Source organism: Pomacea canaliculata, linkage group LG3, assembly GCF_003073045.1.
Source record: "Pomacea canaliculata isolate SZHN2017 linkage group LG3, ASM307304v1, whole genome shotgun sequence".
Taxonomy (NCBI): Eukaryota; Metazoa; Mollusca; class Gastropoda; order Architaenioglossa; family Ampullariidae; genus Pomacea; species Pomacea canaliculata.
The window spans coordinates 13,484,603-13,512,158 of NC_037592.1; the positions used below are offsets into that span (position 1 = coordinate 13,484,603).

Consider the following 27,556-nt stretch of genomic DNA (forward strand, 5'->3'; position numbering starts at 1 on the left):
GCACATTACAGCTGTAACATTGTCGGCATGCCAGCTGCAACGAAACATGGCATGATACACAGAAATCACACAGCTGCTCAGGTGTTTTCATACATTCTGATGAGAAAACGAGGCTTTAAAAAAGAGGCAGCTACGATAATACGAGTAGATAAGACAAGCAGCAGGTATTGTAGACAACACCAGCAAAATTATGGTAATAGAAATACGATCGTACACTAGCTGTAGCACAAGTTACAGCACCAGTGAGAGGAGCTGTAGTAAAGGAAATACGAGCAGTATACACCAGCTGTATCACCAGCAGCACCTGTAGATATTTATAATTTACAAGAGTCTAAGGAGCTCGGTACCCAGTCTTAGATACCCAGTCCACAGCAAGGTCAGATGTGGAAAGTATGTGCCACACAGGTATCGAACCGTCTGGTCTCAGCTCCTGCTGGTGCGGATGGGCTGCCGGCTGGCGCAGCGGGTAGCGCTTGTCACAACACAGTGAGGGTTGGCTGTCCTGGACTCAGATCTCGTCTCGGGCATTCTTTTCTTTCTCTGCATGTGACATCTGTTTACAGGGCTGGCTGCTTTGCAGTGCTATAGCCTTATTTGCTAGCTCGGCGTAAAAACCAATTTCTCTTCTTCTGGAGCAAATGTCGCTGCTCTCGCTAGTATCCTCCCCTCCTACCCCTAACTTTTAACATGTGTACAAGCCTAATTAGCATGAGCTTCCGGTTGAAGACAGAGAATACTGATGTTTAAGATTTGGGAAGAAATTTTAGTTAGAAAAAAATGTCACTCGGTTATGTCTGTAATCGCTACTGCAAGCAGAAATAGAGACAAGTATTACTGTCTGTCTTCTGATGTGCAATGGTTGCGCTTCCTAACGTTTTCTTTCTTGCATGTGGCATCTATTTATAGTCCTGGCTGCTGGCTCGGCATAAAACACTAATTCCACACCATCCACCCCTTAACATTGATCGAAACCTAGAGGTTAGACAACCCGCTGTTTTCAATATCTATTATCATAAAACATTATTTCCGTTGAACGAAAAGTTACGTACTTACATCTCGGCTACCGGTCCATTGAGGCTGGCCTTACTAGCCACCACACTGACAAAGGCAAACAAATAATAAAATATGAAAAATATATATATAACTGATGAGTGTAAGATGAAAGTCCTGGCGATGATCAGCAACCCAGCACTTGTAACAGCTAAATAATGCTCATGATGTCATGGGGCTAAAGGTCGTTGGAAAGTTTTTGTTTGACTTGTTCATGATTGTTATCTACTGAGACACACGAAGAAGTTTCCGGTAAGACAGGCAAAACGGGTGGACTAATGGGTTTAATAGGCGTCACATTCTAGCCGCGGCATCCAGCTTCCACCCCTTTTTATCTACCCGACAATGCATCGTCTTCCCCCTGACATTGTCATATTCCTAAGGAAGCACTGTGAGCAGCCAGTAAACAGAAGCATGTCAAGAATCTCTCTGTTGCTCTGTGTGTGTGTGTGGGAGAGAGTGAGAGAGAGAGTTGCGTGCTCAGATGTGGTCCTCTAACAGCAGTGATCTCCCCATCATCTGGAGCCAACACCATCATCACGTCACAAGGGAGGCAACCTCTGGACTTGTAATTAGTCGGTATTCACCATAGTCTTTAGACATCTAACATGTTTTTATTTTTCCCTTCAAAGCAAGATGAAAATTGGGTTTTTGTATTTTTTTGAAATGTTCGTTGTCGATTCCTGAATGTTAGAAATGAGTGAGTGTGTAAGAGGGCTGCGGACTGCCTGCAGTGTCCCATAATTCCATGGTGTCGTGTCCAGCACGCAGTGTCGGCGAGCGGTCACCTCGCCAGCTCCTGCTGCTGCAACCCTGCTTCTCCATCCTTGCTTCTCCATCACCCTCGTCAGCTGTCCGCGCTGGCGGCGAGTTCAGGAGTCGTGTCACCCGCCTGGTGAGAGGTGCGAGCGCTGGCGGCTGGATCGAATTTTTTTTATTTATTTATTTTTCGAGAGGAGCTTTTCACAACACCCGGATGTCGGCATGCAAGGCACCCTGAATTTCAACACTTCTTTTCATTCCACGTTAACGAGCCATTCTGGTGTGTCCAGTCACAACTGCTGCTTCTTCATTTGGTCGGTGTTGCCTGCAAGGGTGTAGGAATTTTTCTTTCATGTCTGGCAGCGATTCTCTCATTCCACCACAGAGTGATGCCAGACCCATCCTGTTTGTTTTTTGACTAAAAAGGTCGCACACCTCTGGTCGATTTTCTAGTCGAGTTTACAGTCACGAAACAGTCATGAAAAATCAGCAGACAACATCAATGTTTTAGTCTCGTCGTCTTAGTGCTGTCACGAGTAACATTCGTCACTCCATGACCTCTGACCTATTTGAGATGACACTGTTTGAGTCAACGTAATGTAGACACCGTGCAACGACATCTGTACAATATAGACCGCTATGAAAACTGCAGCAGCTAATAGATGTTACATTGTTATTGATGTATTTGAGTCCTGATCACAACCTTGTATTATCAATGAGTGACCAGCTTGTCGTGTGTGTGTGTGTGTGTGCGCGCGCGCGTGCATGCATGGCTCCGAGAATTTTCTCTAAAAGCGTCAAATCTGTCCTTGTCACTTGGATTCTCTGTACGTTTTTATATTTGTCTTTATTTGTCATCAGTTCTGTTTATATTCTACCGTCGTTAAATACATTGTTTGCTTGTTCTTCTGTATGCTGTTCATGTCTCGTTCTTATTCTTAAGCGCTAATAGCGTGACTCTTATGTGTGTGTGAGTATGCGCTAGGCTAGACAAATTTTGCATTTTTATTATTATGATTATTATTATTATTATTATTATTATTATTATTAAATCTCCGAATTTTTATCGGCAAATATAATTGGAAAGAAGTTTGGATATCGTGTTGATCGAAAGTTGCAATGTGCCTGTTGCTTCCTCTAAACCACTGGCTTCCCGTGACCATCACACAAAACATTGTCAATTTTAGTCAAAGGTTTGGCGACATTAATACCTCCTTTTAAAAAATAAGGCCTAAAGCACTAGAGATGTACTGAATAATCTGAAAATTTATATAAATAAATTAATATGATGTGTTTTCATGCCTACATGTAAACTGCCTTGAGTCTGGCTGATGCTGGACAAGGCGCTGTACAAATGGGATAATTATTTTATTTATAAAACTAGTGTCCGCGGGTTAATCTAAACACTACTGAACAAGGAGAAAAGTGTAAATGCATTGTCTCTGATGGCACCTGGCGCTGGTTGAGTTGATTACACTAAAGCCGACAGCTAATTGCTAAGCAGTCAGCTAAAGATAATCATGAAAGACAAACAGTTCACCGGACACCTCGGAAGCTTCTGTGGACTGGCGTCTTCACGACTGACTAGCACTTGTTTTGTTTATTTTTGTATCTAAGAACACTTCCAGAGTATTATTGTCCACTAAGATTAATAAAATTGGTCGTTTTCATTGAATACACATTGAGTCCGGTTGTCCAGAAAACACCTGAAGAAGAAGGGTTCTTCACAGGACCAGCGCCAGCCATCGTGGACCCTGCAAAACCTTGTTTCCTTCATCACCATCAGTTCAAGCCCCCTCCTGCCGACGCCAACTCCCCCTCACACACACACACCCCATCCTTATCCTCATCACCCCAAAACATTTGAACCCAAACTGCTCCCGCGGCCGGCCAGGGATGCTGCGCTCTTACCTGCCGGTGGCGACATTGTGGGAATGCATCAACAATGGCCGGCGGATGAGGGGAGCTCGCGCGCCACTCGTGCTATCTGCGGTCGACAGGGGTGGGCAGCGCACACACAAAAGGAATTTGCCGGCCAGGGATGATCGCCTTATCTACGCGCCGGGACTTTGTCTAAAGCTGCCGACACACACGCCTTTGTTGACAAAAGCCGCGCGCGACGTCCGCAGCCCATTATGGCAGGAATGTGTCGTCTAACTCTCCACCTTAGACCGCGGGCTGACAGTTTAAGATGTTTGACGATGCCCCCGTGCTTTTCCTGACTGCAGCGGAGATCGAGGATGGAGTTAAAGGGGAAAGTGGGGGAGGGTGATGTGGAGCGGAGGAAAGAGATGGCACTCAAGTCGGGTCGTTAGAGAAGTTAGGACAGATTATTTTAATCCACCCGTATTCTTTCGGGTGTTGCTGCACTTTTTTGGGATGAAAGAGTTCAGCATCATCCATCGCACTGTTCATTGCCTTTCTTCCATTCACCTGTAAAAGGTTGGTTTGTTCAAAGAGTAGACACCCGTCACGGGGAAGAAAGTTGGGTCAGGGGTGGGCGGAAAGTCGGGTGTACTCTTTGTACGAAGGGTTGCTGGGCAGTGTCGCGAGCGATGGACAGCAGCGGAATGTTTCCGAAGAGATGCAGCACATGTCTGCTGGACAAGGGAACTAATAGTGCACGATACAAATTAAAAGACATCTGATTTGTCCGTCTGTGTAATGACCGCTCTTGTCCCTAGGAGAGTGCTGACCTGTCTGTCTGTCTGTCTGTCTGTGTGTGTGCGCTCAGGCATGCGTGTGTGCGGATGTGAGAGTTCACAACTCGGAGTACAGGAATTCCGTTATAAATAATTTCATTTTTATATAACTTCATAAAATACGACATTTCCTTGGATGCATTGTGTCAACACAGGATGCGACCAACAATACACAAATTTAACAAATCCTCCAATCCGGATTTCGACAGTCGATGTCGTGAACCCACCTTCCGCTCGACACCTACTCCAATGTAGGCATCGGATGCACAATCTCTGGCAATCCATTGTTCGTCCTGATTTTTATTGTCACCTAATCGTGCATCGGTGTTGTCCCTCGACAAGTGCTGTGGGAAATCTTATCTCAGACAGGAGCTGTGGAAGCCCTGTGGAAGCCGGGTGGAAGCAGGCCTTGTAGGGATGTACACCTGAGTTCCAGACAGGTGGTGAGGGTAGGACCTGGCTAATAGTGGAGGGGGAAGTGTGAGATTTGGGAGGAAGGCAACCGAAGTAGGAATGTGTTCATAGGAAGTGCAATAAGCCTTCTCTCCGGTCTGCAGGCCTGTTTATTTCTCACCAGCTTAGGAGGATGTTAATTAGCTGTTACGATATTATACAAAGTTATTAAAGTGTTAGTCTTTAGAAAAAAATGCAGTTTGTTGACGAGCGGCAAACACACTTCCAACATGCAATGCTGTCTTTTGAACTCTAAGTGGAGGTAATTGGCAGTTGCTTCAAACCACCCAATAAACTTTTACAGTTATGAATTTTCTGTGAGATTTCTTTCTGGTGTGTGTGTGTAAAACTAATGTTGCAGACTCATTATTTTTTAAGAGAAAAATATCTGAGAATTGCGGGAATATTATCATCTATCTATATATATGGAGAAAAATTATCTTTCAGATCATTTAGTATTCTGAACATGCCTCATTATGACACGCATTACTGTCAGCTTAATAATACTTAATTTTACACAAACATACTTTCTGTGAATATTGTTTCAATTTGTACTATTACCGTTTATCTTGCTGGTTGGCTGGCTGAATGGCTGATTTATTGATAGGGAAGAGCCCACCCGATCACCTACCCATCCGTATTTCTCACCATGGAGGGAAGTGGGATATTTTATCGAGGGAATGAATAGAATTACCCGAAAAAAGTTTCCATCCATCATCCCCGAAAACAGATGACGCTTCCAGAGATAAATACGTGCACGCCAAGACGAGCTCCGAACCCAGGAACTTAAAACTACAGGTAGTCCTCGGGTTACGACGGTCTCGAGTTACGTCGTTTCGTGGTTACGACGCTCATTCCGACTTACGAGGTCAGTGCATCATAGAAAAGGAAGGCCATCACCATGGAGGTGAAAGTGGATATCATAAGGCAATCTGAGAAGGGGGAAACAGCAGCAGAAATTAGCAGGTCATTAGGACTTAGTCGTTCGACTGTCGCTACGATTATCAAGGATAAAGATCGCATCCTTGAACACGTGACAGGATCTGCTCCAATGAAAGCGACAGCTAGTGATAACAAAGCGTAGTGTACTGCACAATATTTTACTGTACTCATGTTTATTGATAATTATGTAGGGTACTGTGTTAGGATAGGTGTTTGGATAGGCTAAGTGTTTGCAGTACTGTGCTGTTATTATGGTACAGTACTGTATGAACATATGATCCGACTTACGTCGAAATTCGGTTTACGACGCCGAGTTAAGAACGGATCCCCGTCGTAAGTCGAGGACTACCTGTATTCTCATTGTAATAACAAGAGAGTGTCTCACCAGATTATTTTTAGGGCTGGTCTACAATCACCACTCTCTCCTTCTCTCTCTCTCTCTGTAATAATTTATCTTACCTCACATCAATAAATATTTTTCTGCAGTGTGTTTACAGTTATGTGTGAGTGCCTGCGTGTGTGTCTGTGCGTGCGCTTGTTTGTTTACTAACTGCGTTTTAAAGTTTTCCCTTCTGAGAAAGGATATTTTTTTCTTATCTACCCTCTTTCAGAAACAGAACCTTTCAGTCTGCCAGTTTTATCAACACAAATTTAAATTTGTTCCTACCTCTTTCTGATGTTTGCTGTTGCGTAAAAATGATGCAACCGCTTCCCCCTCTCCCCTCTAGCCACCCAAGGAAATCAGAGCACCCGTGTCTGTGCAGGAAAGCTGACAAACCACCCGGCTAGCTTATATCAGTTAAAATCAACAAACAGCAGCGTTGTACAGTGCAATGGTGTGCACCCCGACCATCCTCTGTCACTTCTTGAAACTCCTCCCGCCCCGCCTCCCCTCGCCCTTCCTTTGCGACCACCTCCCTTCATTCATCCGTCCACCCTCACCCACCCGCTACTCATCGCTCTCAGGCCCTCTCGCCGCCAAACCCTCTCTGATGGCCATCGCAATCTGGATTTTAAGGAAAACAACGATATTACTGCTGCAACAGACCCGCCTCTGACTCTTTTATCTTCTTAATAACGAGCCTGCTTCTCTCGTGTTAACTGCCTCCACCCTCCCTGCAGCTCCTGTATCCCCATCCCCCCTCGCAGTTCGCGCCCCAAGGTAAGGGAGATAACCACCTCTTCAAACGCCAGCTATCGGGGGGTAGGGGGGCACTATGGCGGTAACGGCGGCGAGCGGATGTAAATTGTAGCTTGCGATAGAAACACGGCGCTAATTAGCTAATAAACTTGTTAGCACTTTGACCATATCACGGAGTATAAAGGTAGGAGAACAAGCAGTGCCTACCCCTGTCCCTTTATGGGAAACGTGGTTCGACACGGGGTAGGGTTAGAGAGCAGGGGTGTTGGCGGGGTGGTGGTGGTGTAGTGGTGGTGGTGATGGTGTAGGGGGTGACTAGACTTTGATATAAGTGCGTGGTAAAGATGGAGGGTCAATTATTGTGACTTTTCGCCACATAAAGTTGGCTGTTGGCGGACTGCAGGAGACAAGCACTATTGCATTACCATGCGCGTGACGGCTCCTGACTGTGGAGGGAGGGGGATGGGTGAGTTTGGGAGGGAGGGATGGACAAGAAACTCTTGATCAAGGAAGACATATTTGGATTGCAGAAGGAATATTTCTTCTTGGTAACATTAATGCTAGTGTGTGTATGTGTGTTTGCCATTTCTGTCTGTACGTCTACAGGTCTGTACCCGAGTGAAGGTGTGTGCTGATATTTGATAGAAAGCGGTGAGATAGTGTGTGTTTGTGTGTATGCGTGCATGTGTGTGTGAGAGAGAGAAAAAGATAGTGTGCTAGTGAGCGAGGGAACTGCATGTATGTACAGAAGTGATTGTGTGTCTGACATTATGTTTACCTCCCTAACCTCCTCTCCTCTCTACATGCCTCCTCGTATTATGATCACAATTTTTCGTGGTCATCGTTGTATATTTTCCTCCTTACTTTTTATCAGTCATACTTATCTTTGCGAAATCTGTGATTAGTGTCAAATTAACACAACGACCTTTATATCTCGCGGTCACAGAGTGAAAACACACAATTAGGGCGAGGACAAACAAATACTTGTTTGTGTGTCGCATACCAGTCCATCTTAACATATCTTCTCTACTTATCGTCTGCACCCACCAAAAAATACAGGATCAGATATGTCAAATTATAAGTAATTCCTTCATGAAAATTTATTCAGTCTGTCCTGTGTTGTCGCCACTGAGACCGTTACTGCATTCACAACATTTGTTATCCGTAGGACCTCAACATAAAAGAAACACAGAAGGTAATGCGTTCTGAAGTCCTGTAGTTATTTTGAAGATATTTATAAAGTGTTGATCATTAGCCTCTGACCTGCCATGTGGAAGGCGGCCGGTAATTAAAACTGTTGGCGTGTCGCGATGATCAGCTGATTACCGTTGCCTCAGATAGTCTCACTTATCTGTGTCGGTGCAGTGAGCGCCGCTCATCCTCTCCCCGCTGAAGGAAGGAAGTGTCAGCGGAGGAATGCTGATGCCAGAGAAAAATTAGAAAGGGAGAAAGGGGGGATGGAGAAAGAGGAGAGATGAGTTACATGCACAGACACAGGGAGAGGTATACTCTGTAATGATTATTTCGATTTGTTAACAGAGAGAGTGTTTGTGTATTTTCACTTGAAAGAATGTTTGCGAATCATTGGTAACTGCAGTGTCTATCAATATTCGGCAGATTTTGAAAGTTTGGAGATATGAATGTACCTGGAGGCTGGTTTGCTGAGATCGGAGGCATTGCTCACATTATGTCTAGCTCATGGCATTCAAATAACTGTCATTGTAACTGTTTCGCACCAGCCACCCAGTTGGCAATGTGCTGTGTCCCCACCGCACCCCGGTGGATTCTTGAACACCAGGAGTTTGTTTCCTGTGAGGTCGTATCTCGGACTGGACGTTAAGACCACAATTTCGGTGAGATGTCAGAAATGTGTATGGGAAGTCTTGAAAATGAGTGTAAACTCACTGGTTTCACCCTTAGCAGTCGACTTAGGACCTCACAAACCATACTATGGTCCCGTAGCACGCTGTACGCAAGCTCAAAAATGCTAAAGAAAAAAAAATGAGAAGAAGAAATAAGAAACAAATTTAATCTCGTTTAGCTGTTTTGCAGTGTGATATTATCAATGTGTGTTTGTGTGTGTGCTTGCGTGCTCATAGCTTCACTTTCTGCAAGGAATGTTTTATGTTTTCCACCATGTGCACCCTGTTTGTGTACATCCACCCGTCGTGATTCGCTTTCAGGACTTGTTCTTTTGTGATGTTTTCAAATCAGTTCCCACAGCACCCTCCGTGACTGGAGGATACAAGCCACCTTGTCTACGATTTGAGTCAACGCGCCATCTTGTTTATGATTGGAGGAAATGTCTCACCTTGTATACAACTTGATGAAAAGTGTCTTCGATGTGAGGAGATGTACCTCCTTTCAAGGAATTTAACAGAATTCCCATGTTTTGTTCACTATTTTGAAATGTGTTTTCTCTCTCTCCCCCCCATCTCGCAACCCTACCCCACCCCAGTTGCCAACATCGCTGCACTTGTTTGCACAAAGAGCGACAGATGGCACCACATTGAGGCCGCCTGGAGATGAACAGATGAACAAAACGTTTCAGCAGCTGTTTTATCACAGGGAGGAGATGGGCCGATCACAGCCCGGGCTGGTGATGTAAGCAAAATGTTCCGCAGGCCCCGGCTTTAGGGGGGACCACGAATCTCGCGTGACTTTCAAAACATCCGACAATTAATGGCCGCCGCTCTACACAGAGAGAGAGAGATGGTGGGAGGAGGAGAGAAAGACTAGCGAGGGTTTTCGTGATCCTACCATGATCCCCCCAAAGACATTCTCACGGGCAGGAGTACTCCTGGTCCTGACAGTCTGTGTGTTGTCAGGACATTTGGATTCTTTCAAGCAAACTTTGTGGTGAGATGTGCGGCAGCTCGGGATTCCAGGAGGTTGTGTGGGGCCAGTGGAGGCTGGAGGTACTGCTACCTCCGTGAGGCACGAGGGTGGCGGGGACGAGCTACTTGGGGATGTCTTCCTGCGTGTGGTCTCCCAATCACAAGAGCAAGCTACACAATTTCATTTGAGTCAGACCACGAGACACATCGCGATAAGCATCTCGTAAAAGCCTGTCACACGAGGGCAATTGATGCTTCCTTCCCGTCTTCCCGTTTCTCTCTCCACCTTCCCTACTAGGATGCCACCAACCCGCTCACCAGACCTTGAAATTTTTTCCCTGTTCCTTCTTTCTTATTCCTCCATGTACAGACCTTATGAGGTCTACAGTCTCTCGTACAATCATGTCAGGACTTTTTTTTTTTTAGCCTTCCCCCTTTCTCAATTTTGCTGCAAAAATTTCCCAGAAATATGGAATCGTACCGAAAAGGTGTATAATTTGCCCGCAGTTTGACTTTAAAATCAAACAAAATAAAATTTTAAAAAAGTCGTCGGTCATAAATTAAACAACTACTGTGCTGCATGCGAGTGCAGACAGGTATAGTGCATGTGAAAATTAATTTTAAAACTCGTTGAGGGGAGGGACAGAGAAATAATAGACGCAGACAAAGAGAACAAAAAGCAGACAAATGACATAATAAAACACTTTGCCTTTTTAATTAAAAAAAACTCTTAGAGCATTTTGTGGTAATGCCTGAATAAACACCTGGAATAGCTGTGCTAGTAATGGATAAAAATTGTATTAATTCACTTTATTTTGTATCTAATTATGATAATGTGAACCCTAGCGCCACACATGACGAGTTGGCACCGGAACACTGTAGTGTCTGGCCAGGTGTGAAAACTCACACAGGCACACGAAAAAAAAAAAAAAAAAAAAACAAAACAACAACAACAACAACAACAACAACAACAACAACACCAACTACTCGACGATGACGCCGGAAAATCTGACATTGTATGCTCACACCTGTTCGAACGCTTCGTTCACTCTGCTCAGCATGCCGAGTGATTGGCGGGTATGCAGGTATCACAACAGGTGTGCCAGTCTGTTTAAATGCTTGGCTGCTACGACAGGTGCACCCGGGGTACATTTACATGGACGATGACTAAGTCAACGTTGACAAATGTGATGAGCTGCTTAGTGACGACACCAGGTGGGACAAAGACTGGGACTAGCTGATCACCCCAACCGCCTCACCCCCCGTACTCATTAATACATCATAAACAAACATCAGAAAGAACTCTTTAAACAAAACTAACGACACACGACCTCTGCTCCCTGACAGTTGGACGTTTATGCGAGCTTCATTCAAATGCTTCCGCACCCCAGCAACACTCGTGGACTTGATCCTTAGTCCACCCGACTTATCTATTTTTTTTTTCTCCAAAAGTCTTCTTCAGTAATAAGGTTCAAAAGAAAATGTTGATCTGCCGAGACACTCCCCTTACCTATTCCTCGTCTATTGTGTTTTGTTAGCTACCCGGCGTCCCACTAGAGGCACCCGTGCACCACAGGGGTTCCTACCTCAGGAATAAGGGGCCCAGCGATGACTTCACCCGTTTCCACCCGAATCGCACGAGCATTTTGCTGCAAAGAATTTGTATACCCAGGACTTCAAAAGACTTTTATCTCATCCATGTACAGTTTTATATCTACCCATCTATAGACATATACGCTGACATTCATCGTTTTGTAATGGGGCGGTTCGTAAGTTTGCGCGTGGGAGGAGGGGTAGGCTGGGTGGGGTGGAGATTAATACATGAAGCATAACTAAAATATCAGTGTATATAGCGGTGATTCTTTAGTTGGTGTGGGGAGATGGGGAGGGATATTTCTGTCGCAGTTCCACTAGTTACTTTTGTTGACAGCGCGGCTTTTGTGTACGAAATTAAAACAACAAAAAGAAAAAACAAACAACAACAAACTGCGAGGGACACCTCTCCGCCCACTCGCCCCACCAGGGCGACAATAAACCACAGGTTGCACCTCCCTTCTTCAAAAAGTCGGCGGTGAACGGCTGACTTGACGAGCCCGACCAACAGGTAGCAGAGCAGGTCAGGTCCTCCTCCCTCTGCCCCCCTCACACCGTTCTCTTCATCTCACATTTCCTGCTGATGTAGTCGCTTGTATGTGAAGTCAAGCCAGCTTAGTTCGAGGACTTGTGTCTGACACGTGATACGCAATAAATGTGAAAAGCCAACGGCCCACAAGCGAGTAGTCCAACCCTGACTTCATCTACAGTTGGAAATAAAAATGACAAGAGAGAATAAAGGCGACTACACTTTTCTCATCAGAAGACATTCTGGTGAACACTAACAACCCCGACATTAGTGCAAAAAAGAAAATAAATAAATTTGGTAAAGTATTATTTTTAACGGGACCTGCAAAATGTCATTAATGAAGTATCATCGATTGATGTGCGCTGGTAAAGAGACGACAATGAACGGCGACTGGTCATTGCTACTAAGTCTAAGGTCAATATAGCTGGGGCGATGTGGAATTCAGTCGAAATCGACCCCACTATGACCATTAATTAATCTCCAATTTAAGACCATTTCGTACCGACAGCGAAAGTCAAACCTCAGGGTAAATAATACCCGAGCAGTGACACCTGCTTCATGTTATCCTGACCGTTGTAATTTTAAATATAATTAAACAAAATTAATTCATCAAAATCTCCAAACTAAAGAATTATGACTAAAGTTTCAAAAAAAGGATTTAAGAGAAAATAGCGTTTATGCGCCATTTTAATATTTTAACCAAACATCTGCCAAAATATTTGAATTAAACTTCCAGACTGAAGAATAAAGAAAAAAGTCTTTTCGATGTAATTTAAGATAAAACTGCGTTGATGCGCTATTGGGTGAGCTGAAAGAAAACAAAGTGCGAGACGAAATCCGAACCCAAGACCGACCGATCCTCACTGCAGTGAAGACATGCGAGGGTTTATACCACTGCGCTACCGAGCCACCCATACTTCAATTTTTTTTTTTTTTTTTAATTTTTAAAGTCTACAAACACTAAAGTCGGTGAAACAAATTTTAAATAGTGTAAAACTGGTCCGCATGAGGTCTGAACAGAAAAGAATGTCGACTGCACACGGAACTGAACACAACCACGCCTCGCGCTTTGAGGACCTCTCTCTCTCTCGTGACTAATAGTCTGCTGAATCACGTCACGTGATGTTTAAATGCTCGTGCGTTACAGTTGATCTGCTCAGTTGATCGAGTTCTACATTTTAAACCCAAGCCTTCCATTTGTAAACTCTTTTACCAGAACCATACCTACTATCATTCCGACATGAGTTTGTGTTGAAATATGTTCTGATTCTTCCCAAATATCAGCTTGAGATTTCTGAACATGGCTTCAGAGAGCTGGTGTGGGTAGGCAGCTATCCACCCCACGAAAATCAGTCGAAGCTAGACCGTAGAGCTTACAAGAATCCAAACGATGCAAGACTAGAACACGAAGCAAGCCGCCACGCCCAGCTTTTCGTGACCCTGTCTCGGGAGGTCACGGCGCGAGGCCCACTGGGTAGAGGTCGGAGTGCATTGTCATCGTCGCCTGTTTGCGAACAAAAGGCGCAGGTCTGCGTTCTCCACACTCGCGGGGCGCCACCTACGTAAAACTGCCGAAAACTTCTTTCCACATCACCGGCCAGGTGCGTCAACAAGCCTGTGAAAGAGAACAAGAGAGGAGACGGAACATTCCGTCTTCACGCGCCACAGATTTCTTCAGGCGCTTGAATTGTGCAACGAGCTGGCTACCCCGCTCTTCCCCACCCGAGTCTCCACTCTCCCACCACTTCTACCCGGGGTATTGTTCCCCTTGCAGCACAATGCACACAAAATGCGGGGTGAACGCTGATAAATGCTCCAATGGCGGCTGCTTTACAAAACCCACCCCTGGAAATGTGTTGGGTGTGACATGTGAATTGTGAACCTGCTACAGCCACCGTGTGAAGCCACAGATCCTCCCTGCAGTTGCAAGGGCGCGTGCTGACGTGGGAATCCGATCTGGTGTTTGTCAGAATATAACAAATATAGTCCGATGATGGATACCTATATATAAATACAGTCTGATGACATTATAGTTTGTGGGTGTTTGACCCTACTTACCACCAGGGTTAGCTTTTGTGACGGCGGTGCTCCTCTCCTTCCTTCCTGTTTTACTTTCCCAACGCTTTTTTTCCCTCCTCATAGAGGCACCCATTCCACAGCTGGGTCAACTAGGGAATTACCCTGAGTTACACGGGTATCGAACCAGGCACTGTTCGTGTCTTCGCATTCAGAATCCGCCGTCCTAAGTCAGGGTCATGTTGGCTCAGTAGGTATTAGCTGTGGTAGGACAGAAGGACGCGAGCACGGTGTACCCATTGTTTGGCGTGTCTTGCACCGATTTGCGGGTGGAGGCGCAGAAAAAAGCTTTTAGCCGGGCCTAAAAAAGAAACCCCACCGCAAAGGTGCCTGTCATTTGAACAGGTTCGAGAAGAGCGTTCCACGAAGGGGTGGGGGCAACCAGTGCAGATATTTGAAGACACCAAGCAGCAGGGTGGCAAGGGGTGGACTGGGGTGGGATACGTGTGTGTGGAGGGGTGGGTGGGTAAATCTCTCCAGCGTATGACTGTTCATGCAACTCACATTAGCCTTCGACATCACTGGCCCCCGCCGAATCACAATGGGACGCTTACTCGACAAAGAGATCCGAATCTCGCCTTGTGACGCCCGTCGAAATGTGTTGGCAAGGCGGCGCCAAAAGCCCGGCTATTAATAATCTACCACCTCCACACCCCGTCCTTCCACCCCTTCTTCTCTCTTTTTTTGCTTTCAACTCGCCACCCGCTTCCCACCCGTGCGAGACCGGGACTCGTCACTTGTCCGAGATGCGCTGCCAACCGTCCGCAACGGTGGAGTAATAACAGCTCGTCACTCTGGCGTAACCGGCGACAATATTTGTCCGGGGACGATAATGAACATGTTGAAACTGATATCCGACTGAGTTGATGACTTTCAACCGTACTTTTGTTCGTGCATGCGAGCCTGACTGCGTGCGCTTGCGTGTGTTTGTGGGTGTCCATCTTGTCCATTCACCTGCCGCATGCGAACCTTCAACCTCCCCGTCGGACCATCCCTACAGCCCTCGGTGTGGTGGCCACACCCATGTTATGTAGCGACAACACAGCCTGGAAAAGGTAGAAGATAATCATAGACTTTGGCGGCTTTGAACTTGCGACAACAAAACTTCCCAAGTTTTTTTTAAAGACATTCAGGAGCTGTCCACTGTCTCGTATTCACATCCTAATTATAACTGCCAGGCCTCGGAACCGCCGTGGTGGGGTGGGAGTCGTACCTGCTGCAGTCGTCGCTGCAATTAAAGGTTTGATGGAGGATGAGGGTGGGAGGGAGAAAAATAAAGAAAAAGAAGAAAAAGATTTGTCAGTGCAAAAAGGAACAGGGTAAAGTTACCTGATGAGAGACAAAGTGCTGCTGGAGTCAGTACTGGAGGGTTTGAAGCATCCACCTCCTCCATCTACCTGAAGTACGGCTGTGATCACTGACGCGAGGCAGCAGATATGTGAGTCATTGTTGTTCCACAAACAGGATACACGACACCCCAGACGACAAAGGGGAGAGCAGTCTGGGTTGTTGTAAGTCTTGTGAAAATTACACCTGAGCTCAGAGGACGCCACTTTTTTTTTTTTTTTTTTTGGTCAAGTGCACCTACTTCAGTGTGATGCCAGTAGGTCTTGGCCAGTCCTTGTGTCCTCTTGTACTACACGCCCCCTTTCTTTCAACAGATCATCTCCCGGCGATGTGTAGAGGATGCTGTTCTCTTTCCGATGATCGTGGCTGAAGGTTTTCGTTGATGAAAAACTCCTTTGGCAAAGTTGATGACACCATCTGTCTTCACAAGGCTGCTCTTAGCAAAAAAGTTGTTGGAGGTGTCAGGCGATGTCTCTGGCCGAGGCGTCTGGAGAGAAAACGAGGAAAACAATCTCAATGACAAACGTCAGCAGAAAGTAAGAGACTACCAGGCACAAAAGAAGCAGTGGACATACAGGAGTCAGAAAGTTAGAAAGGAACACATACAGGCATCAACAGTCAAAAGAAGAAACCCACATAGGCATCAGTAAGTCAGAAAGAGATGTAGACTGGCATCAGAGAGTTAGAAACTGAACACAGAGATGTCAAACACTTAGAGGACGACATTCGTCACAATAACCAAGTACATCAAAAGATCAGCATTGTTAAACAAATGAAACTGTTAGGACATCAAGGATGACAATCATCATCATGGTCGTCGTCGTCATCGATGTTACCATAATAACTTTCATCATCTTCATCAATCCCTTTGAATTCCAAAGACGCATACCTGGATCAACCTGGGTAGCCGACTTTCATCTCTCGGTCCCATCATCTCAGTAAAATCTGTCTCGGTGTCTTGGAACGATTATCAAAAGACAGTCTGCTATCCATGCACGAGAAGTCCAGTAAGGTGCATCACTCGACAACTACCACAACGACGCCAACGACAAACACGCTGATGGTGATGGTCCTGTCCCAATGAGAATGCGATGGCGATGGTGAAGGCTGAGTTCTATGAATTCTGCTGATTTAATTGGTTATCCTGAATCGACAAAGTTAGCATCGTAGATGAAGTCTTCATCACTAAGTTATTCACACAATGACTGATCGTCTACCTGTCTTAAGGTCTGCAAAGGTCAGTTATTGTCTCCCGGCGCTGTTCCCCAAGGCGAAGTTTAAAACCCAATGAAAAAACACATTGCACAGCCAGTGAGACTGAAGTTGTTAACTTTATGTCTCTCTGTCTCCCTCCGTCAGCTGCACTCCTCCACAGGTAGCTGTGACAAAAGCATGGCTCTCCTTGACGCACCTGTAAACTGTCTTTGTTACCCAGGAAAAGAGCTACCCGGCTCAGATCGTTAGGGTTAACAGCGACGTAAGTGCCATGCTGTTTTTATTTTCATGTCCCGAGGCAGAGAAAAGAAAACAAAAGAACGCGTACCTCCCTTACCTCCCTGAAAGAACGAGGACGTTTGAACAAGCGGTTTTTAAATAAACACCAACACGGGTACACCACCACCCCCCGGGTACATGCAGGGTAGGGAGCGGGGTATCACATCGTGGTATCATAGTCTCAGACTAATCACAGGGGAAAGTTCAGGGCGGGATGGAAGGAAGGAGTGGGGTGGAGGACAACAGTTCTGTCGAGTGTGAAGACGTAGTTGTCATACCTTGCTGTACGGCCAACAGCAAAACACGGTGCTCTCCCCTTTTATGTTGCAAATCAGTAAGCGATACCCGGCCAGCGAGACGAGGGAGAGCACTAAGGAAAAATAAAAAAAAAAGTGGGGGGAAAAAAACAGACGGGAGACAATTGATGGTATGGAATCAGTAGCCGATCGAGTTGCAGCTCAGGTGTCTGACAAATAACAGCTTTTCTGTGCATGCGTCATGGCCGTGCCTCCACACTTCGCCGTCTGCTGCACTCTTGCTGTCGCTGTTGTTGTCAGGGTTTTTGTGGGTTTTTTTTATAATGTACAAATCCACTTTTTTCTTGCAGGATAGGCATTACACATTTCTTGACACTACAATGACATTTTTGTCGCGACAATTGTTTTGATACGAGCTGATTGAATAATAGATGACTGCAGTTACCTCCCCTCTACACTCCCTCCCGTCCCACCTGTTACCAGGCTATTGTCGAACTTTCTAGATGTGTGCGTGGCTGCTCCACTGAGCTCGTCTTTTCCTCGCTTTGCTTTATTCTGAGTCAAGCCTCTGTCTTGTTGTGCTATTGGCTGAGAGCTGCAAAGGATGTCGGGGTTCACCTCCAGCCAGGGGTCACTGGGCATCACTGGAGAGTTGTCCTCCAGTGTGGCCGACACACACATGTAGCACTGTAGTGCACTCTCTTTCTCCTTTATTAATGATGAAGATGCTGATCATCGCGCGTCTGTGATGAAAACGGAGATGAAGAAAAGTTTTTTTCATATTCTACACACCAGCGTCAGGTGCTTGACGTCATTTCCTGTTTGATGTTCTGTGCTAAGCTTACTCACAGTGGTTCACAACAGTTTTTTGCGCCTTCTACAAATGTTGGAATCGATCCATCGCCCTCCTCCTCCACAAACATTATTTGATGAATATTGTGATGTACGTCTTCTCGCCACCTGTTTGTTTCAATATGCTCAGACTAATATTGCGGTTGTGTGTGTGTTGGTGTTTGTTTGTGAGAGAGAGAGAGCCTGAATGTTTGTTTGTTTTATTTTTGCGTTGTCTTTTTTTGTTTGTTCAGATTTCGTCCAATTAAAACATTTAATCTTGTGACTAAGAGAAGACATCAACGTGGCTGTAAATTAAAAAATAACCCAGAAAAATTTTGATGTCATGTTGTAGATCAATGATTACAAGCTTGAGATGATTACATTATAATTAAGTATATTAATATACTATCGCAGCTAATAAAAGTTGCTTCCTTCTCTTCATGTAGCTTTCAGTTACTTCTAGTCTCAGTCAAAGGTAAATAACAGTCTACCCATGATAAACAAAGTAGATACCACCTTCTTCAAATATTCTACAGAACGAGTCCCTCACTTAACTTACTCGAGTGTCTGGTCTGTCGGTCAGTCAGGTCTTTCTCAACCACAGGAACTGAACAACTTGCATTTCAAACAGATAAAGGCGACGACGACCTGCGAGAGACGAGAGTTCACTCCCCTCGCCAAGGGGGAATAAGCATGGTCGTGCGAAGTAGGTCCGTACGGCCTCATTACGGCAGCCCGAGTGTGCTCACAGCTGCTGACACCGGCCTAAAAGGACGCCCACTCTGTGGGCAGAAATGTGCTAAGTGACAAGCGGACACCATTAGACAATGCTAATTATCGGGACAAGCACACAGACCCACCCGCCTGCTCAAAGAAAGGACGGGAGGTCTGTGTTAGCGACGACTTATAAAGTCTACACGCAGATTTTAGTCAAGTCCAACGAAGGCTTTTTAATGAAGGAGTTAAGGAAAGAGCAAACTGAATCCTCGGGAGAAGACAAACGCGAGCAAAGAATGTTACTTGTCCAATAAAAGCGCGCAAAAACAGAAAGAGAATTTTTTTTTTTAATCTCTAAGAAAAGAAAGAAAAAAAAGATGGAATAAAGAGTGAAGTCCTCTAAAGTACATGTATCAGGTGTGCATTTTTGTTTACATGTATGTATATCGTCTTGAAATCCTCTCTGTGCAACATTTGAAGTGGACAGGGATCCAAGAATGTGAAAGCAAAGAAATCAACTGATTTATCTCCTCCCTGTCCACAATGTAGCCTGTGATGTGGGAGACATTGAGGCCAGAAGACATAGCGGGGAGAACTATACAGGTGACATAAGATAGCCACTCAAAACATATCTATAAAACACACAGGGAAAGTCGATTGTGTAAAATACTTATATAAATATTTCTACACTCACTGGGCTGTAAAGGAGGCTACCTCTCGTTGTTTTGGAGGGACATAAAAACAAAAGCTATCGATAAGGAAAATCTTATATGAAAGTCAGGAATCTCCATGTAATATATATTATGGATCAATCGAAGATAATAAAATTAGAAATAAAATAAAGTGAAAGGAAGGAAGCGAAAATGACCAATGACAAACAAAAACCAACGTCAGATAAAAAGTATATTTGAACATTGGCTGGACTTCTTCCATTTCACAGTCTTTCCCTCTTTCTCTCTTCATCCCTTTCCTTATCTCTGTCTGTCTCAGTTTATTTCTCACTCTCTCCATCTCTACCTTTTCTCTTTCTCTCCACTTCTCTCCATTCTCCCCACACTCAACACCAATATTGTTTCCGGGTCACGCACATTCACACACAGGAAATCTTTCACACGAATGAGATGCTTGCTTGAGAAGGACACAGTGTGCATTGTATTATATTTACATTGTATGTTTATAGGTATTTCATGCATAAATATCTTTCGTATCGCATGATTTGTATGTAGTGTATGTATGTATTGTGTGAGTCAAGTATAGTACGAGCATTGTATTTAGACATTATAGTATTATATATCTGTTAGTGGTATGTAAACAGAATCTGTGTAGTAGATAATATATAAATATTTAATGCATTGTCAGTAATATATTTATGTCCATGCATATTATGTTTTGTCGGAACCTATAATGTTGTTTGTGACATGTGTGTAAATATGTTTCACACCAATGCCCAGGCTGCGTTATACCCAAGACCACGATCTCGCAGCTGGTACCGCTGGCCTGCGCATGACAGGAAGTGACGTATCCTTGACAGATGGCTGATCGACATTGTTTGATGAACATCATATTGTAAGTCCTCTCTCTCACCAGCTGTTTGTTTTAAACTAGTCAGACTAATTGTATGTAGAGAGCGACAGCGGGCACGTGCGTGCGTGTGAGTACAAGCGCACTGCACTCCTTCACCTCTCATCATCACCATTCAGCCAATCACCTCACACCACTCCTACACTCACCCACCCCACCCCACCCGACCCTCATCATCTACCCTTCATCCCTCGCTTTTCATCATCACATCGTGAGCAGTCGCTCACTGTGGCTTCCGCGTTACATCCTCAGGAGCTCGGTGGATCTTAGGAATTTACAAGTATTGCACGCAACTTATTAATTTTTCTGCCTACAGAAGCGAGTGCTGCGACAGGTTAATTTTATGAACACCCTGTGCGCTCAAAGACCTGACAAATATTATGATGGAGCTCGAGCAGGTGTGAGAGTGCCAGTGGCCCCGAGCCTGCGATGTCCATTAACAAGGTCATTAAACTAGGGTCAGCGGCGTGCTGCTACTTTCAAAACTTTTATTTCTGACTCACCATCCTGCATGTTCAGGTGAGTTGTTGCAGGATCAGTAATGAACAAAGGTAGATGCTGTGTATGTGTGTCTGCACGTGTGCACTGAGGGGGAGATTAATAATCACACACACACACACACACGGACATATACAGACAAACAGAGAAGCGTGCGGGCACAAATACAATGAACGAACGAATAAAGAGAGTGTAAAACACACATAGAGAGGAAAGAGAAGATTTGCTGAGGAAGAGCTGACCGAGGAAGGGAGAGAGAGAGAGATGGGATCGAGCAGATTACCTGCAATACCTCACGCAGAGTTCCAATGAAAGGACTGAAGGTGTGCAATCACAGTACTAAACATCTTTCACACCTGAGCACCGTTGCTACCTGCTTAAGTCAGTGCCTCAGTCCAGAGGTAAATTTACCTCACCTCCTGACATCAAAGACACCGTCAAAACGTTATCAGCGATGTTACTGGTAAATAACCACCACAACGGCTTACGAGATAAAAAAAAAAAAAACAGAGAGAAATATCCCATAATATATTACTGGTTGGTCTGAATTCTTTGCTCCTGAAGCAAACTGTTGATGACTGTGAAGCAAAACCTGTTATCGACAACTATTTATAATCAAAATGGAAAAATTAGAGCTGATGAAACAAAACACATCAGCGACTCGTCAACATTAACATTGTAAAGAAGGAAACAAAATTCACCTTACCCCACATCGTCAACGGAATCAGCTCCCTGATTGAAAACATCAAATTCACCACCAACAGGTTTCCGACCAGGTAACGGGTATAGGAAGTAGAATAATGACGGGTACAGTCTCCCTGAGTGTGAGGAAAATGTAACTAACGACTTTATTTCTCACATCGCCCGACACAATGAATATTTGAAGTGAGATTTTTTTCTCTCGCACAACATACACGTAGTCTCCTAGTTTTTGTTGTTTTGTTTTGTTTTTTTTACGATACAGACATGTCATGTGATAAAAAAAATTCCTCTCGTCATGACACGCGTTTTAACAACGACCTACAAAAAAATTTAAGTGGAGAGATGTAAGGTGTGCATGAGGTACTCCTCCCACTCAAGAATCAAACATTTGTAGCGAAAGTATTTTACATAAGTAACAAATGCATCTAAAACTAATAAAAATTTGTTTAAAAAAATTATTTCGTCCATAAATTCTTGCCAGTTTGTTGATGTAACAAGTTTTCTATTATCGCCAAGACGCAGTCCTAACACTTACGATGTTCGTCATGCAACCCACACAGCTCTCCCCCTGCCCTCCGCTTCCTCCCACCCCACGCTCCACTCCAGCGACAAGGGGCCCACCCGATTTGAGCACACAAAGCAAAAAGATATGGGCATTGTCTGCACCTTGAGTATGAAGTAATAACAGGAGATGGCCATTTATATTCTCTTCTCCTCGACTGTTTACTTTGCCGTGAGGTGGTGGTCGGGGGAAGAGTGGGGTTGGGGTGTTCGTGCCGGGTGGGAAAGCACGGAAGGATACTTGAGTCTAAGGTACCCGCGGGTACCCGTGTCTCCAAGTGTAGTACAAGGTGGGGACACACCATGGTCGGGCTGTCAACAGTTTGTAGACTCAGGTAGCCGCCGCGCACTTACCTGGCAGTCGTACATACTTTACAGAAGGTAACAAAAGGTTCCACTGGGAGACACACAGAGCAGAAGATAACGAAGAAAAAACGTGGGTTTGGTAGCAGGGAAGATAACTGACGAGGGGAAGTGTTTGGTAAAAGCCATACAGATGGACTGACAGATAGATGGACAGATAAAACAGAAGAAAGACAACACGAATAAGCATTATGATGCTTTTTTTATTAACAGAAAGACGAAAAAAATTTGGAAGGACAAAACTGTTCTTACAATATTTTTCTCTCCAATAATCCAGCTATTAAACTAGAAAAGAAGCAGATTGACAGACGTGAATCAGCAGGCAGCCAAGAAATGATAAACTGTAAATACAAGAAAACAATAAACATTAGAAAGCACGGGGGTCAAACGAGATCGTGTTGAGCAGATGGCTGCCAAAGAAAGTGTGGACGACCAGTGTCCAGAAGAAGAAGAGAAGGTGGAGCAAATTTAACTCCTAGTTAGAATAGGGTGTAAAGTTCAACCATCAGTGGCGGACTTGGTAAGTGCAAGCTGTTCACCTGGACAGGGCCGCCAGACACAAAGAGAAAGTAGGGACACAGCTGACGGCAATGTGGCCGAAAAAAATTGTTTGTTTTTAATTAGTCCGCTGTGTTTACAAATATTGCTAGAGTGGGAACAGTGAGCTGTATGTAGTATTATCACGTTTTTCAGTAATGAAAATAAAATGGACCGCCTCTTGGTTTTATTAACAATGGCGGGCGAAGGGGTCACCACGAGCCTACAGCCTCCCCAGTGGCTGCAATCGGGTGCAAATGTCTTCTCTATTTGGTTTGAATCAGGTATATAGATCATGGATGACATAAATAAAAGTTCATCTTTATCAGCTGGAATGAGGAAGTGATGTCACCTCGGGTTCTTCAATGGAAAAAAAGAATTCCAAGCGAGTAAGATGTGCTGCAGGAAACCAAACCAAACTGACTTTATACTCTCCGACACTCTGACATCTGCAGTCTCTGTTTTCATCGTAAACTGCTCCTCGCTATTTCAAATTAAAAAATAAAATCGATTTCATAACCGTTTTCAGTAATTTACTTCTAGTATTGTAAAGTAAAACAATCGGTTGGGCGACTTGACTGTGACGACATCGGACTGTTATAGACGGATGTGACGTCACAGACTGGCTGACTGTTTACTTAGGTAGAAGAACAATATATATCGGGGTGGCGGTCCCTGTGCAGGTGAACAGTTTGCACATGCCTAAGGCCGCCCCTGATGGATTGAAATTTATACCCTATTCTAACTAGGAGTAAAGTATAGTACGGACGGACCTACGAACATATGAATGAACGGATGGATTGATGAACGGCATGATTGTAGAAGCGGTTGTAGTAGTAATATAGAGCCTGTCAAGGGAGTTGGAAAAGAGAAGCCACCACCCGTGAAGCATATCACCCTGTCCTCAACATAATCCTTTATTAAAATGTAATCATTCAAGCAGAAACTATCGTCTACAGCCTTACAGGTAGCAAACAAAGTAACCTAACAGGTCGACCCAGTTGCACCAGTTTGTAATTAGCTTGCTACTTGCAGCAAACATCACATTCATTATAATAATAATGTGGCAAAAAATCTTAAAAAAAAACCACAACCTATACACTCATCCACTAGCTCACACCCACCCCTTCAACCTCAAACCCCATAGAATCAAGGGCAACCGCACCGCGGTTCAACATGTGACGAGAGTTTAAGCTTCCAGTGCCATGTCAGTCCACCCAATCAACCTCCGTGCAGTTGAGTAACGTACCCCGCACGAACCACAAAAAAAAAAAAAAAAAGTCAAACTTTGCACCCGGGTTGTCGCTACAGTAATGATGTCCTCCTACAGTTTACACAGCACTTGATGTTTTAAAAGGAAGCGAGAACAATGCAGAACAAAGAGGGCGTGGCTCGCAGACCTGACAGTCCCCTCTCCGCCCTGCCTAGCCCCATGATGACACAGTGTTCCTTGTCTTTCTATCGCCGACAGTCCTGGATGACTGGGCGAGATTTAAACCTCTCGGAACCCTCGAGGCTTGCGTGGGCAGTAGTCGCAGTTGCTCCGATCGCAAAAGCTAATCGAGCAACCTTTCTTTAAGTCTACGACACGTGCCGCTTGCCGCTTCGCCGCCGCCGCTTGCCGCTTCAGTTTGTCGCTTGTCGCATACCTTTTACTACATAAACAAGAACTAGTCCTGATTCTTCTTTCCCCTACTCCCATCCCCTCCCTTCCTCTCCATCATCACCTCTCCTGTCGCGGCGGACAAAGTCAGGCGGCGAGCGGCACGCACACCGCGCGACTATAAGGCCAGCCGTTGTGCAAACGTTGATATCTCAAGAGTCACCTGTGCGGTGCAGCGATTGTGGAGGAACAGTCCGTGATATTAGGCCGGGGGTGGCTCTCACCCCTTGCCCACCGACAACACAGTTTACTGGGCCATGGCCCTTTGTGAAGACGTGGACAATGATCCCCTCCCCTCCTCGCCCAACGAAAGCGGATACAAAGGGGGAAAAAAAGGGGATTGGTTTTTCCCGTGAGATATGCTTCTGAATCACAAAGGGTAGGCTCTTTCATATGTTATTTGTGGACGCCTTAAACTGGCATGGCAAGATTTTTTTACTCTCGGGACAGTTTTTTTCTTTTCAAGGAGATTATTGGGCCTAACCGAATCAAGTGCACTCCTGCTGGAGGAAATTTGAATCCGAAATTTATATAGAGACCGAAGACAAGGTGCCGTTAAGTGAATGACAGAGGGGCGCCCACAAAGGCAGGCAAACATATATTTGACACTCGAAGCGGGTTTCTCTGTGATCATCATTGTGTGGACAGTTGCACAAACTTGAAAATCTAGAATTTGTAAAAATGTCACAGTCGCTCGAGACTTGGGATGAGGAAAGTATACTGCTATAGGAGGAAAATTATGTCAAAAGCGATTATTCAGTAATAAGAACAATATACACATTTCAAGGTGTTACTTTTCGAACTGCTTTTTAATACCAAACAGTTTTTTTTTTTATTTCGGTATTTAGAAAGTTAAAAATAACAGCTTCAAGCTGTAATTTTGTTGTTTATACGGGTGGGAGTTGCTTTACAGTAGTATACAGCCACATCTCGAGCTTTATACCACCATATCATGTTGTAATTACCTCAGATTTATACAAGAATATGTCATTTATACTATGATCACGAGAAACAAAACGACTACAACACCACAGAAGATGATGGAACTGACAATCAAAACTTTGTTGTACCCTTACCCCGCCCCCGCCCATTGTACTCGGAGAGTTTGTCATGGTCTGCTGTCCTTTGTCTACTGGTTCTGAATACAGTCAGTCGACACTTGAAGGAGTTAAGAGCCTCGTACCGTGCGAAAAATCATCACAAGGCAAATGTTGGACAAAAGTCCTTGGACCCTTCTTCCGGCGAAATCCACAGGAAGCAGGTCCAAACCTATTCTCTCTCTCTCACTCCCTCATTCACTTCCCTCCCACACACGGCCAGAGATGTATTGTTCAGCATCTGTAACAATTACATCCTGGTCAACTGCGCAGTCACTCACTGTACATCAGATGCTCGTCTCTTCCAGGCTTCAGTGCTCCACAAATCCACAGTCAAACCGCTTTGAATGAATCCTCTGAACCCCACAAACTTGAAATCGTGGGTCTGTAGCATAGATGGGGATAATCCGAGGATAAGCCGATTAAGACGAGTGATGATCTCACTTGATGCTTGCCAAGGTCTCTTCTTTCTTACTTTTTTAAAAAGTTTTTGTTCTCGGACTTGCGGGTTTATCCAAGATTTCAGCGATTGTCTGAGAATCTTTCGCTCGTTAGCGAGTTCATCTTCGACGCAAAAAGAACCGCCGAGCAAGTGACCAAAGTCAATGCGATGCACGGACTCAACACTGGATGACATAGAAAGTAATATTTCTGGCCTAGACTGACTTGGTGACTTGCACAACGACATCTACCTGACATTCTGCCATGGCCTTCGTGGGTTTTTTTTAATAAAACTGTTTTATTGTTTCTATTACTTTTCCAAGGAATTTTTTATCATCGTTTCAAGGTCAATATAAGCTTGCTGTTCTTTGAATTTTAATGTTGCTGTTCGACCGACCGGAGGCTGGCAGACTAAGTTTCAGGATGCTGCAATGTGATGATTAAAGAAAGACAGACTGGCAGAAGGGTGCACGAGCGTAGAACGATAGCTACCATCAAAGAGAAAGCAGTGAAAAGCAAGACTTCCAACATTTAGTCGATTACTTACCCCTGATGTAAGTGTGTACAACTGTATTTTACTCCTCCACTCTGCCTAGACTTCAAAGAGGAGGAATATTTTCCCTGCACAGCACAACCTGAGGTAAAGCGAGTTCAGTCCCCATGGCCCAGCACGCGGTTGTTTTCTGCCAAGTTCCTTCACCTCCCCAAGTCTATCCACACTCATTCTACACGCCCCTTCAACATGACCAATTCTACCTCACCCCAGATATGACATTTCACTTAATTCTTTCATCACCACTACCTGTTCTTATTAGAAAGTGCTCCGACCACCCTCCCGCGAGTAAAGACATTGCCTCACACCCACCCCACCACCATCTCGGTGCCCCCCATCTACCACAATTTCGTTCTCCAAACAAATGGGTGCCCACCCTTCCATTCTATTCCAACAGCGGTGGTTGATCAAACCCCGGAGAAAAGTGGGCAGGGAACAACAGTGGGGTTTATCAAGCCGCTATCTCCAGGCCGCTCTCTGATACAATTCATGTGTCGGGTGGCGGGTGGCGGGTGGCGGGTGGACCTATTGTGTGGCTTGACACAGCCCTCGTGCTGATCAAAGATATTTGCCTGTACCTCGTGTGGACAGCCAGAAGCGGTGCAGACTACACGGATTTCTTCGAGAGGCCAGCGTGTGCGCCTGCGTGAGTGAGTGTGTGTCTATGTGTGCGCGAGTGCATATCTGAGAACGTATGAACTAGTAGGAGCTATTCAAATTTCGACCTGATTTATTCCGATCTCTTAATTCTCTGAAAGATTTCAACAATCCACAATTAAAAGTTCACGGACACGAGCTGTCGGAAATGTAGCCCATAGGGGTTTGG

At 44.9% G+C, this 27,556-nt stretch overlaps 1 protein-coding gene across 3 annotated transcripts in view; it reads right to left on the reverse strand.

Annotated features, from left to right (window-relative positions):
- The window catches only part of LOC112560811 (transcription factor SOX-6-like), a 245,536-nt gene extending 218,539 nt beyond the window's left edge, over positions 1-26,997 (reverse strand). For 2 of the 3 annotated variants that reach the window (XM_025232872.1, XM_025232871.1), the window contains exons 1-2: positions 26,725-26,996; positions 15,415-15,919 (exon numbers count right to left, since the gene is read on the reverse strand). The gene's annotated coding sequence lies outside the window, so the exon portion shown is untranslated. Of the gene's footprint in view, positions 1-15,414; positions 15,920-26,724 lie in introns of all 3 variants that reach the window. The other variant, XM_025232876.1, reaches the window with a different exon arrangement.
- Between the last annotated feature and the right edge of the window lie 559 nt (positions 26,998-27,556).